Here is a 13195-nt window from a genome sequence, read left to right as displayed (position 1 = left end):
AAAGAAAACTTCATAAGCTCTCCAACATGTTTGACACGCACTGTGAATAGCTATACTTGCTTAGTTACATTGTCTCTCCATTCTTGAGCTCAGTAGCAACACTCGTATACAAGAATCTCGCAAGTCTCAAGTGATGATTCCTTAAAGTTCTTCAATATTCCTGAAATATTTAGTCACATGGTAGGTACATTAGAAAGGACAATCTAGAAAGTATATTGGGCTACTTAAAAACAACAAATAATAAGAGAGAAGGAACAACTTGCTCATAAAATGCCCAATTCTTGTCATCATCTAATAAATCAAAACTGATGGACTAAAAAAGTAGATTTTCGATAGTTCACAATTAATCACTTCGATGTTTTGTACAGTCAACGGATAAGTAGCATGAATATAAGGCACAAAGTCGAGAGTGTAAAGGACATATGAAAAAAATATTTACGCATGAAAGGTACAATAAAAAGGTTACTTCCCAATTTAATCAAATAACACAAAGAATTACTGTTACCTACCTTTGGAAATGCAGAACTGAGAGAAGCTGAAATTAAGGGGCACATATAATCCATCTTCATATTGACTTGGTTGCATTTGATATGCAATTGAGAACCCTAGTGCGCCACCGTATGGATAATTGTATTTTTTGATACACACTCTGCTAGTCTCTTATCCAAGAGAGATCTAAGAAATATTAGTACATCAACAATTCAAAAGTAAGGGTTGAGAAGGAGTTGATCAGGTACTCAAGCAAAGGGACTCACCAGCTGCAACCATGGAGAAAGTCACATGAATAAATAACGATCAGAAGAGTTTTCTTGCAATATGATATGTATGCATACTATTGCATCAGTTGTAAGTCTTTCTAATTAAAGAGAACTTCACACGCATCATGCCAATAAGAAAGTTTGGATTATGTTCACAGGAAATAGGCAGAAATGAATTATAGGACTGGAAACTAACTATCACAGTCATGGTGTGTAAAACCTGCATTTATTCTCAAATGGCACCGGCTTATTTCAACAAATCTCAAATTCTTAAAAGAAAGATTAAACATAATACTAATAACTTAAGTGGGGCAAAGGTATATACCAGGATCAATAAAACTGATATATACACTTTGTGAGTTTGTATTTACTACTATGAGAAGAATCAATGATTTCAAGCAAACATAATTGATTGGAGCAAAAGTATAACCTTTTTATACATGTGTATTAGACATATGCTTAGATAGAAAATATGCTATAGAAAATGCACATGTGTGAGAGAATAAGTAAACCTGATTGCGTCCCAGTATAGTTTTTCATCTTTTCCTCGGAACAATCAAAGATAGTAATTATGCAAGAGTCCACAGCAGATTGATCAATGCTATTGTTCTTATCTTCTAAATCTGTGTGAAAAAACTGAACTACAAGAAATAACTATAGAGAACATGCAGTCATGAATAAAGGAGAGGTCTCAACAATGAAGTCAAATGCTGGATGTGGATGTAAACTTAGTGCATGAATCATTTTCTGCTAGTCTCTTATCCAACGGAGACCTAAGAAATATTAGCACATAAACAGTTCAAAAACAAGGGTAGAAAAGGAGTTGATCACAGACTTGAGCAAAGGGACTCACCAGCTGCACCCATGCCCATGTCTGGACAAGAGAAAGGCACATGAATAAATCACAATGTGGAACAGCTTTTCTGAAATATCAAATATGATATGTATGCATGTCATTACATTAGTTGAAGTATTTCGAACTAAAGAGAACTTCACGCACATACTGCCAATTATAACGTTTGGAATAAGTTCACAGGAAATAGGCAGAGATGAATTCTAGGACTGGAAACTAACTATCACAGGCATGGAGTGTAAAGCCTCCATTTGTTCTCAAATTGGGTAGACCCGACAACCGACCTACCCAGTCATCAGTAGCCACAGCATATATGACTACAACTGAAAGATCGGTTCATTGCATTTGTCCTCAACAGGACAAACTGTTAGATTGCGGTATTCCAACTTGTTTCGTGCAGAACCATTGCATTTATCTCAAGTAGCTCCTAACAAAATCGATAAAACAAAATATTACACAAAGAATCAGAGCTAGAGGTATAATTAGATCCAAAATAACACATCCAAGATGATCGCAAGTCACAAAATCTAACATATCTCGTCAAGACATACGGCGGCGAGCACCAGAATGGAACACACTCGGTGTGACCGCTTGCCGTCTCCATACCAAGATGCTAGCGTATTTATATCATCCTTATGCCTCCCAGAAAGGATGAAGAGTTGTAACTGCATCCTGGGAGGAGCTGCCATTCTAAACCTGCAGCATCCAATGAAGGGCCTGCTTTTAATAAGGGCATAGATCGCACTGCAGGGCGTCGGGTGGATCCCTCTCCTTCATTGTTACATGAAGCATTACTGAAGTCAAGACAAGCCAACTTATATCTGAAACTGAGAAAACATAAGATTGTTGAACTACCTTCAGCGTAGAACTATATGAGGTTCCAATTATATCATCCAAATATGTATCTGAAACAGTCCCTTCACCTTGTTCATCTTCATTCCCACCAGAAGATAATTTCAATTTCTCAGATGCCAACTTTGTGGCTGGCTCTCCAGAACTGCTCTGTTTAGGCAGATGTGATGCTAGTATTTATTATGATAATATCATTGTATAGTATAAACCACTAATAGTTACCTTTTTCAAAAAATAGAATATCTTTGTCAAAAAAAAAATATTAACATGTGATTCTATCACAAAATATCTTATATAGTACAATCGCCTAATTATTCGTGTATCTGTATATTTCTTTTATGCATGGTTATGAGGTGAAGAATGCAAACTATTCACTACACACCTCAGTTCTACTCTACTTTTCAGCATTCATCGGTTGTTATCTTATCCAAGATGGTGAAGGAACAAGAGATACAACAAGATGAGACTACCCAGTACCCACCTTCTTAAAAGGGAAGTCCAATGACCTTGAAAAGTGCGGCAGTGGATGGTATGTTGAATCCTCGGTAGCAACACATGCTGCCTTGGGTGAAGATTGATTTTGGTCCCCAAACATTGAGCTGTCAATATATTCACCGGAAAGGATACAACCACATTGAATGTACATCAAACAACATAGATGGTATGGAAAAGATTTTCTCTGATGGATGAAAATTCAAACACCTTACAGGTAGGACGGTGTCGATGATGCTAAGAACCTCGAGAGCAGGTTTCAGGCCATCAAATTTTATCACCCCCTCATTGAGAAGTGGTAGCAGGCACCGCGCCCACTCATTGGGGATGCGACTCACCTGAAAAACAAGAACATATTGTTACACCACTATATACCTGGAGCGAACAAGATGTAGTATCACAAAAACTGCAAGGGGTAGTGATGCCATAGTGTACCTCTCCCTAGAGTGGTGTTGAGAAACGCATAATCTACGACGTGCACAAAGCGCAGACGAAGCAACCAGGACGGTCCTTTCCCGAGGTAGCAGAGTTCGGGATCGAGAAGCTGACGAATTCCCCGGCGGCGATGTACATGGCCAACCCCGCCATCTTGGTGCCCCCCACTAGCCACCAGTGGTCGCGGCCGCCGATGGACGCGGGGCTGGTCTTCTCTGCCGCCTGCTTCGACTGCGCAGGTGTTTTGGGTTGCAGGAACAGGATCGATTCGGCGGTGGGTTTGACCGGCGGGATCGACTCACCCTTTCTAGCATTAAACGGTCATCCACCAACCCCAGCACTGAAAAAGGAACGGAAGTCAGCGCATCTACTACGGCATTAATCATGCGATATTGGCGGCGCCGTCAGCCTTCCGTTGCCCCCGCGACCGCTCCGCCTTCCTGTAAGGAAATGATAACCAGGAAAAGTTGGGCTGACACAATCACACAGGCCCATCCAATATGCACAATTTTGGTGGTGTCCGCCCGCTTTAACGACAAGGCGCCCAGGCCCATTTCGGGAGTAGCAGCCCAGCTACGTTGGCGGGCTGTGTGAGGCGAGTTGGATGCGGTAAAAATGAAGCAGCAACGTCCAGTACATGAGCGATCTGGAGAGGCAGTCTAGTCCATTGGATGAGCCGATCCGACGGTTCAAAATGTCAGATCGCTGTGGAGGTTCCTAGGTGGTTCCATTATACTGTTAACTAATAAAAACTCTATCAAATTATTTTGTTAAGAACTTATTTTGGTTTTGGAAAATACCGTAAGGTTTGTAGTACCTTCCCTATCCCTTTTCATATTTTATATGAGCTATAAACCAAATAGTTTGAATACCTTCCAAACCTTTTTTTTATGTTAAAAAGAGTGTCTGCAATTTGGCAAATCTCTCCCCTCCTTTCTTGTTTTTCTCTATCTCTCTCCAAATTAAATTCCTGGTTTTGTCAAGGGCCGGCTCCAATCAAAAGCTGGCGTGTTGTTTCCATCTAACCTTCTGGCATTTTTCTTCCTTGTCTACCGCTGAAGCCCACACCCATCAAATATTGGCCGACCAGGCCAGTCCAACCCATCTTCTCGCGAGGCCCAACCCTCCACATAACATCGCTGCTTCCCCTTTAGCCTCGTCTTCAACCTGTACGGCAGCTCATCGAGCATGTCCACGTCGCAGGCTGCTCGATGGGACGGCTCCCATGCACCGCTCCTCCCTATAAAAAAATCAGTCAGCCACTTCTTTCCAAACCCTAGTTCTATTTCTTCCGCACAACGCCGCCACTCCTCTCTTCTCCTCGTCGCTGATCTGTCCTTCCGTGCTCCGTGCTCGCCCGTCGCTCCTCGTCTACATCCGGGAGAGGCCGTTGTCTTCCAGTCCATCGTCGTCCACGACCTCGCGTCGTTACATCACACTCCGGAGCTGCTCTTCGTCAATCCCGCGTGCGACGCCAAGCTCTGCGATCGTCGGCGTCGGCTCGACCAAATCCTCCCGACGTGCTAAGCCGCGCGCGTGTGCTGCATTACGCCCGTCCGGTGCCGCTGTTCCGCGCCCGCCGCTCGTCTCCGTTCACGTACATCTGCGTGAGCCCGCCGCTGGCTCGGTCCCCGTGCTCTACCTCGCCATCGACGGCTGCTCCGTCTGCAAGCCGGCGCCTTGCGCTGCACCATCTCCGTCGCCGTCGCCCTCCGCAGCCAGCACCACCGCCGGCCCATGTACTGCTTCAACCCTCGCTCGAGCACGTCGGCGTCATCGTCCCTATCGCGCCGGCCGGCCGCTCATCAAGTTCTCCGTGTGTTGTCGTCATTGGCGTAGGCAGAACTATTCATGGGTATGCAATGCATACCCAATATGTTTTGCAAAAAAAATTTAGTATATATGCTCTCCCGCGGCCACACTTATCAACCTGGGCCTAAAAAACGAATTTTGCTGTCTCTCGGGATGCCTAGCCTCATCAAGTCACCGTGGCCTTTTAATTTTATGCCTCGTGTGCTGGGTCTTTGGAACGGAACAGCCAAGGCAACTAAACTGGGACAGACATATTGCCTTCCATCGTGGCCTGCGAATCAGGGATCGGGCGATCGCGTCGCCAACTCGCCATCTCGCCTATCGCCGGGCGCCGCCGGCCGACGCGCCTTGCAGTTGTGCCCCTGCCCGCTGCCGCATCCGTTGAGTTATCTTCCCCTATTCTGCTTCTCCAGTTCTCCCGTTCCCGTTTTCCGCGTATCTGACTGAATCCCGCAGTCCCGTTATCTGATTTACCCTCAATTGAGATGAGTTTAGAGGATGATGCTTATCTATTAAGTTACTGATATGCGGGGAGCAATTCTTGAATGATTGCTTGGTTACTTTTATTGAGCGTGAGTTCTTCTTGCAACTAAAGGACGATGACATTATTGCCCGCTTTCAGAAAGGAGATCGTAGAGTTAAATAATAAATTTGCTTTGTTCCAATGTAATTGAATTATTCGAAAAGTTGTCACTATTATGAACAAGTTGTAGTTTCGTTCTTATTGCAAACCTATATATATATATATTTACAGTATATTGTAAGATTTTTTTGACTTCGAATACCCAATATGAAAATCCTAGCTCCGCCACTGGTTGTCGTCGTCATCGATGTCAACTCCACATGATCCTCAACCACCAAGGCCCCTGCACCTCACGTTCCATTCGCTGTTCAACTCCAGCTCGCCCCCGACGGCAGCCTTCTGGGACGGCTCGTCGCCACCATGATCTTCTCCGCGAGCCGGACATCTTCGCCGCTCCCCGGACCGGTCTTCTCCATCAACCAAGGTCGTCGTTCCTGGAGTTCGTGTCTCCATCCTCCAGTGGCGGAGCCAGAAATTGAAGTTTGTGTATGTGATGTCAAACACATGTACTTTTATTTATTTTAAATATTTTTTTTTGCATAATTTATACAAACATACAAAGGATTTGGTAAAAAGCTATGTGGTCAATTGACCACACAGCTTTCCTATGTGGCTACGCCACTGCCGTCCTCGCGTCAAATTCCTCACCTCCGTCTTCTCGCGTCGCCCATGTCCAGCCGTTCAAGGCGTGGCTTTTCTGCATCCCGAGCTGGCTACGTATCCCAATCACAACAACATCGCTTTGGTTCGTTGCTTCATTGTTTATTCTTGCAGACCTGTTCGAATTCTTACCCAGGCAGAAGCCTGATCTTTTCGTTGTTTGTTCTCCGTATCAATTTCAGCCGGATCTGCGTCATCTAATCGCTTTGATCATATATATACTTGCAGTAGCCCATCTGGTATGCCTCCTCTGAATTCAAACCGTGAGCTCCCAGGGTCATATCCCAATCCCTGCAATGTATAATCCTTTTATGTATTCTCCTCTTGTTCATGTTTCAATGACAGACGGGTCCCATCTCTGCAGTTCACCATCCCAGTCAGCATCCAATCAGCCTGGGTCCGGTTCATCAGTCTCCCAGGCTAGCTGCTACCTTGGTGAGAAAAGCTTTGCCCATTTCTCTGTTTTCTCTGAAAATTCCAGAAAGTGTTATATCTTGCTAAAATCATATCTTTAAACTATAACTCGAATAAAAATGTTTTCTATATTCAAATCGATCAGAAAAATGTGAGGAACAACAATATGACATCCATATATCTGTTAGCATCTCGCATCATGACGCGTCGTGGTAGTTTTGCATGTTCACCTAACATATATGCGGAGTATTTCGGACACCGACTAGGGTTTTCCCGCTCCGTTTAATATTGATGTAGCTCACCCTTGCCATGTTGTGCCATGCTAATCAACACTTAACTTTGCCGGTAGAAAATGCAACTTCAACCTAATTTGTTTGCCCGGGGTTTCGACTCCGCTTAATATGGATAAGTTGCATCGTATCATGTTTGCCATGTCATGCATATCATATCTTGATCATGCCGAATTCTTTTGTCGTAGTAGTAAGATTGCATTTGTTGTTTGTTGTAGCATTTGCTTCTTCCCGGATAGGATCACGAAGTGTTGTTGTGAGATACGACAAGTTCTTCTGCAGCTCTTCACAGGCGAGCCCTCTCTCTTCACCTATTTTACATTTTGCTCTCTCTCGCACTGCTATACATAGGTTGTGCTTCTTTATCGAGTCACGTGTCCTATTCCACTTGTTTACCATAATAATCCTATATGTATCATTCCTTACCCATAATCGTTGCTTCATGTTTGAGCCTTGCGAGTCGTAGGCGTGTTTAGGCTCTGTTGGTTATCTCGATCTGTTATCGGGATATGTTGGGTTGTTGGGAGGTTATCACATGCTATATCAGTTGTTGGAGATACACATGCTTTATTTAATTGTTAACAACTAAAATTGTAAGCAGAGGCATCTGTGAGCCCCTTTGCGAAAGTATCAGAACTTTGACTTGCTAATGTCCCCTAGGACCCGAGTTCTTGTTATCTGTTCCGAGATTGAGCGCTCTACCCGTACGTGGGGACGATTATTGGGACCCCCCCTCACCCATTACCTTTTCTCAAGTCAGTTGAAAAGGGGGCCACAACCTTGATTTTATTTGCCTATGCCATGTATGCCATTGTTTACTTACTGTTGCCTTCGGGTGTTTACTTCCTATTGCCTTCGGGTGTTTATATTCTGTACTGTACCCCGTGGGACGTTTAACGAAGTGTGTGGTTTGCACGCCTAGCCGCCGATGCAAACCCTGAGTCCGTCTCGGAGTACGGCCGAACTTCGTCACGGATAGCTTAGTTGGGTGGCCCCCCTAGACTTTCTTGTTGAACTAGGAACGGTCTTGTTGTGAGACATCCACCTGTTGTAAGTGGGTCGAGCATGCGTATGGTTACATTTGGGCAACCCTTGCATGGTGTACATCTTATCGATAAGCCATGTCCGCGGTTATGGACGACTTGGAATTGTATAGCTTGATCATAGAACAACTTACACCTTTATGTTGATGCTAATAATTTGCTAACAACTTGTGTAGTAATATAGCATAACTACAGTGGCTACCTAATAAAACTTGTCCACCGTTGAGTGCCTTTTACATTGCCTCTTCGCTTTGTTGAAGGGGATATGTGTATTTGGTTGGGTTATGTTTGTGTAGTATTTATCTGTTACCTTATGCGCTCTCTTATCTTCTCTGAGTAGACGGATGTTGTAGCGTGTCTCTATTGGTTATAGTTTTGCTGCCGCTAAACCTACCATATAGCCCCAGGCGATATATTCGTCCGGCGAGCATAGCCATTTCTAGTCTCGCTAAGTACGTGCCGGAGTTCGTTCCTTGGTACTTACTCTCGCCTTTTCTCTTTCTCTTTTGTTTCCTCCCTTTTGTCGGCAACCGATGGCCCGACATCGACTGGTACAAGATGACGATGTTAGCAAGGTTACCCTTCCAGCTTGGCATGGGCAGAGTTATGGACGCCACTGGTTATCTTCAGGACTCTTAGTCCAATTTGTATCTTGTCCGTACTCGGACGTATTCGATCTTCTGTATGATTTGGATCTTTGTATTGTATATTTGTATCTTGACTCGTTGCAGTCGTTGTTGTAATATATGTCTCTTGTGGGCTCTATTGTAATCTTGTTGTAATGTTACCGCTCGTGTTAATTCCTCTGGCATCACGTGTGTGATTTGTCGTGCACGTCGTGTCGGAGAGCGTCTCAGAATCGATATCGTGCGGATTTTGTTGGGTTCGCTGGGATCCCCATGGTACCGGTTCCGGGGCGTCACACCCGTCTACTTCTTCGTTCCACTCGAAATTTTCTCCTTGCTTGATGAGCGCGTAAAATGGTAACGCTTTTTCTCCTAGCCTGGCGACAAATCTGCTTAAAGCTGCGACACATCCTGTCAGCTGTTGTATCTCCTTAACTTTCGTCGGCTTCCTCATTGTCATGATGGCTTGTATTTTCACGGGGTTTGCCTCAATTCCTCTGGGTGATACCAAGTATCCAAGGAGTTCTCCCGCAGGAACGCCGAAGGAACACTTCGTCGGGTTTAGCTTGAGGCGAAACTTGTCGAAGGTTGTCGAAGGTTTCCTTAAGATCATTGATCAAAGATAACCCCTTTTTTGTTGTAATGACGACATCGTCGATGTACACTTGAATGTTCTTGCCAATCTGCGTGGCAAGACATTTTTGCATCATCCTCTGATAGGTGGCTCCCGCGTTTTTCAACCCGAAGGGCATCGTTCTATAACAGAACACGCCATAATGGGTTATAAAAGCTGTTTTGACCTCATCTTCTTCTTTTAGGTGGATCTGCTTGTAGCCAGAATACGCGTCCAGGAAGGAAAGACGTTCGCATCCCACCGTGGAGTCGATTTGATCGATCCTCGGGAGGGGAAAGTGATCCTTTGGACAATGTTTATTGAGACACGTGACGTCGACGCACATGCGAAGGACGTCAGTTTTTTTCTTTGCGACCAGAACTGGGTTAGCTACCCATGTGGCCTCTGTGTGCAGCTCTCTGATGAAGTTTGCTTCTCGAAGTCGATTAATTTCTGAGAGCATAGCTTTGCTGTTTGGTTCTGAAAAACGCCGCAAAGGTTGTCGAATTGGCCTAGCCCTTGGATCCAGATTAAGAGGGTGCTCGGCAAGTTCCCTGTGTACTCCTAGCATGTCAGCTGGACACCATGCGAAGATTTCCCAGCGCTCACGGAGGAACTCGACGAGCGTGCTTTCCTATGCGCTATCCATGTTTGTTGCGATAGCTGTCGTCTTCTTAGGATCCGTCGGGTGAATCTGTACTTCCTTTGAATTCTTGGAGGTGTCGAAGGTTTGCTCCTTCAGGGGCCTCCCTCCTTCAGGCAGCACATCATAATAAGTTGTTAACCTTGACGCCATGTATTCTGCCTGCATCCCGAAAGTTTCTGACAACCGATGGAAATCCTTGTCGCACTTATCTGCAAGAGCAAAGCTCCCCTTTACTGTAATTGGGCCCTTGGGTCCAGGGAGACTCCACAACAAGTATGTGTAATGTGGTACCGCCATAAATCTGGCATAAGCGGGTCGTCCTAATAGAGCATGATAGTGCGACGGAAAATCCACGACTTCGAACTCCAGCTTCTCTCTTCTGTAATTCTCTCGGGTTCCAAACTGAACGTCGAGATTGATCTTTCCCAATGGATAACTTGGCTTCTCGGGCGTGATGCCGTGGAAACGTGTGTCAGTTGGTGTTAAATTCGTCAAGGATATGTTCATCTTCCTCAACGTATCTGCATACATAAGGTTTAAGCTGCTCCCTCCATCTATGAACACACGTGAATTGTCGAATCCTGCAATCACCGCTGGCAGGATCAGAGCTCACTGCCCTGGTCGTGGAACTTGCTGCGGGTGGTCCACTATGGTGAAACTGATGTCCTGTGCCGACCAATTCAGGTACTCAATCGTTGGTGGAGGCATCTTTTCTGCCATGTAGACTTGTCACGAAATCACCTTTTGGGTCCTATTCGAAGGTATGCCCTTCTGGATCATGGGCACTGCTCCGGTTGTATCAATATATGGACCATTAGTTGGGGCTGCCGCCAATTGCAGCTGGTGTCGATTTTCATCGGTAATTGCGGGTGGAGGTGGAAGGTGAATCTCGCTTCTTGGCCCTTGAGGGTTCCTGCTCGCTGCCTGCGCATTGGCGTGTCCTGCGTATCTATGCAATGCTAGGAAAGTTCGGCAGTTCTTATGGAGATGACCCGACTGTCTTTTCCCATTATTATCGAGAAAGAAGTGCATTTGACACGGTCCGTTCAGGAGATCCTCGGGTGATACATATGGCCTTTGGAACCTTGGTCCACTATTTTGCCTGTTACATCGGGGAGCATCCCTGTAGTCACTGCGCTGCTCGTTGCTCCTCTGATAGTCATCTTGATTATTTCCTCCACTATTTCCTCGGAAACCAGCCGCTACTTGGATAGGGCCATCGTAGTCTGAGAACTGCCGAGAAAAACGTTGTCTATTTTGATTGTTTCTGTTGCGGTCGTCATCATGTGACCTGTGTCGTTTTTTTTGAACATCATCTTCTCCATCTGCCCAGCGATTCGCTATTTCCATGAGCGATGCTATTGTTTTCGGCTTATTCCTTCCCAAATCGTCAATTAGGTCCTTTCTTCGGATTCCCGCAACAAACGCATCTATTGCTCTTTCGTCAGATATTTTCTCTGCTGAATTTTTGATAATGTTCCATCTCTGGATGTACGTCCTCATTGGCTCATCAAACTTCTGCCTGCAGGCCCTCAGCTGCTCTATTGATGCGGGTTTCTTGCACATGGATAGAATTTTTTTCACAAACATGTCCTCAAAAGTTTCTCAGCTATCGATGGATCCTGCTGGTAGCTTTTTTATCCATGATCTTGCGGCTCCGCTTAGGTGGACCTGGATGCTCTGCATGGCAGCTGCTTTAGTTCCACCTGTCAAGTTCAATGTCTCCAGATAGTCGACTAACCAATCCTCAGGATCTTGCAAACCATATAATTTTTTGTAGTTGTCGGGTAACTTAAACCCAGACGGAACCCGAGTTTTACGAACTCGTCGAGTAAAGCAAGGGAGCCCGCACATATCCTCCTCATCTACTTCTGGTGAGTGCCGATGTTTTCTCCTTTCTTGCTGTGCTCTATCGACTCGCGCTTACGTCGTTGTGTCTTTTGCGTCACCTGTCCTTGGAGGATCTTGGGTTATTGCGGCGGGTCGAGGACTATTTCTCCTCGGGCACCTTCGGGTGGCGCGCTTTTTCTTGCGAACGCTGTTCCCATGGCCCCAACTCCTGCCATAGCCATGTTGTACAATGCTTCTCTTGGATCTCCAGGAGGTGGCCTGGATACCAATATATAAGCCTGAGTCGCCATGTATCCAGCTTCCGGTGTTTTGGGGATGATGTTTCCTCTTGTATCTATCGACATAAAAGACATGTCGAGGTTTTGGATCAGATGCTCCCGCTCGCCCTCAGGTATATGCTGCAATCAAGATCTTCCTCTATCACGAGCTGATCTATGGTTATCTCCCGAGGTTCCTGATTGTCGACTTTGCTCAGCTCGTCGCCTGCTCGACGTGGAGGCTGCAACTTTCCTTTGCTCAAGTATCACCCTTTGTTTTTCCAACTCTCGGCTAGCACGCGCGAGTCTATATTGATATGCTTGCAGCTCTTCCACCGCGGCCGTGGTGGTCATCAGATCTGTACCGTTCATGGCTCTTGATGCTCTGTCCCAAGATGCTTGCGAAAGTTGCAACCTCTGGCGAGGTGTAGGCCCGACATACTTGCTACCCAATCCTCGCATGAGATCAGCGGGATCGATGTATGGATTTCCCAAATCATCGAAAGCCTCTGATGTTTCGTCCTCTTGTCGACTTGGCTCGCCGATTACACAGACTTGATGGTATGTTGTCATTGTATGTTCATCTTCAGGGTCAGTGACACCGTCGTAACGATCGACGAAAACCTCCCGAATAGAAGTAGATATGTCGATGAAGTTGAAGCTGTCTATGCTTTCCGAGTCGCTGTCCAGATCGGAGTCCGTGAACGACCCGAAAGACATCCCGCCGAACAATTTGGCGAGATCTCCGCCGGTGGCGAGTTTGACGTAGCTTTTCGACGAGATCTCCTGATGAGGATCTAAGATCCCGGGAGTGGCCCGATCTCGCGATTTGACCCCGAAAACCAAGGAAAGAGGTGGGAGAACGCGAGGAACACGAATAACACGAAGAACACCGGTACTCACGCACGCACACCAACCCGATACACCCGATGCTTACCCCCGTGGCTCGATGGACCACGCCAATAGAATCACCCGGAAGAGGCACGCGGCAGAATTCCCGGTGAGAGATT

The 13195-nt window shown here is 45.7% G+C and overlaps 1 long non-coding RNA gene across 1 annotated transcript; it reads left to right on the top strand.

Annotated features, from left to right (window-relative positions):
• Positions 1-4646: 4646 nt before the first annotated feature.
• LOC127300922 (uncharacterized) lies at positions 4647-8947 on the top strand. The gene is made up of 3 exons (XR_007851685.2): positions 4647-6530; positions 6628-6880; positions 7368-8947. It is a non-coding gene; the product is annotated as an uncharacterized lncRNA (long non-coding RNA).
• The last annotated feature ends 4248 nt before the right edge of the window (positions 8948-13195 follow it).

This window comes from Lolium perenne, chromosome 7 (genome assembly GCF_019359855.2).
Source record: "Lolium perenne isolate Kyuss_39 chromosome 7, Kyuss_2.0, whole genome shotgun sequence".
In the NCBI taxonomy this organism is placed as follows: Eukaryota; Viridiplantae; Streptophyta; class Magnoliopsida; order Poales; family Poaceae; genus Lolium; species Lolium perenne.
This window is presented reverse-complemented; position numbering and strand designations above follow the sequence as displayed.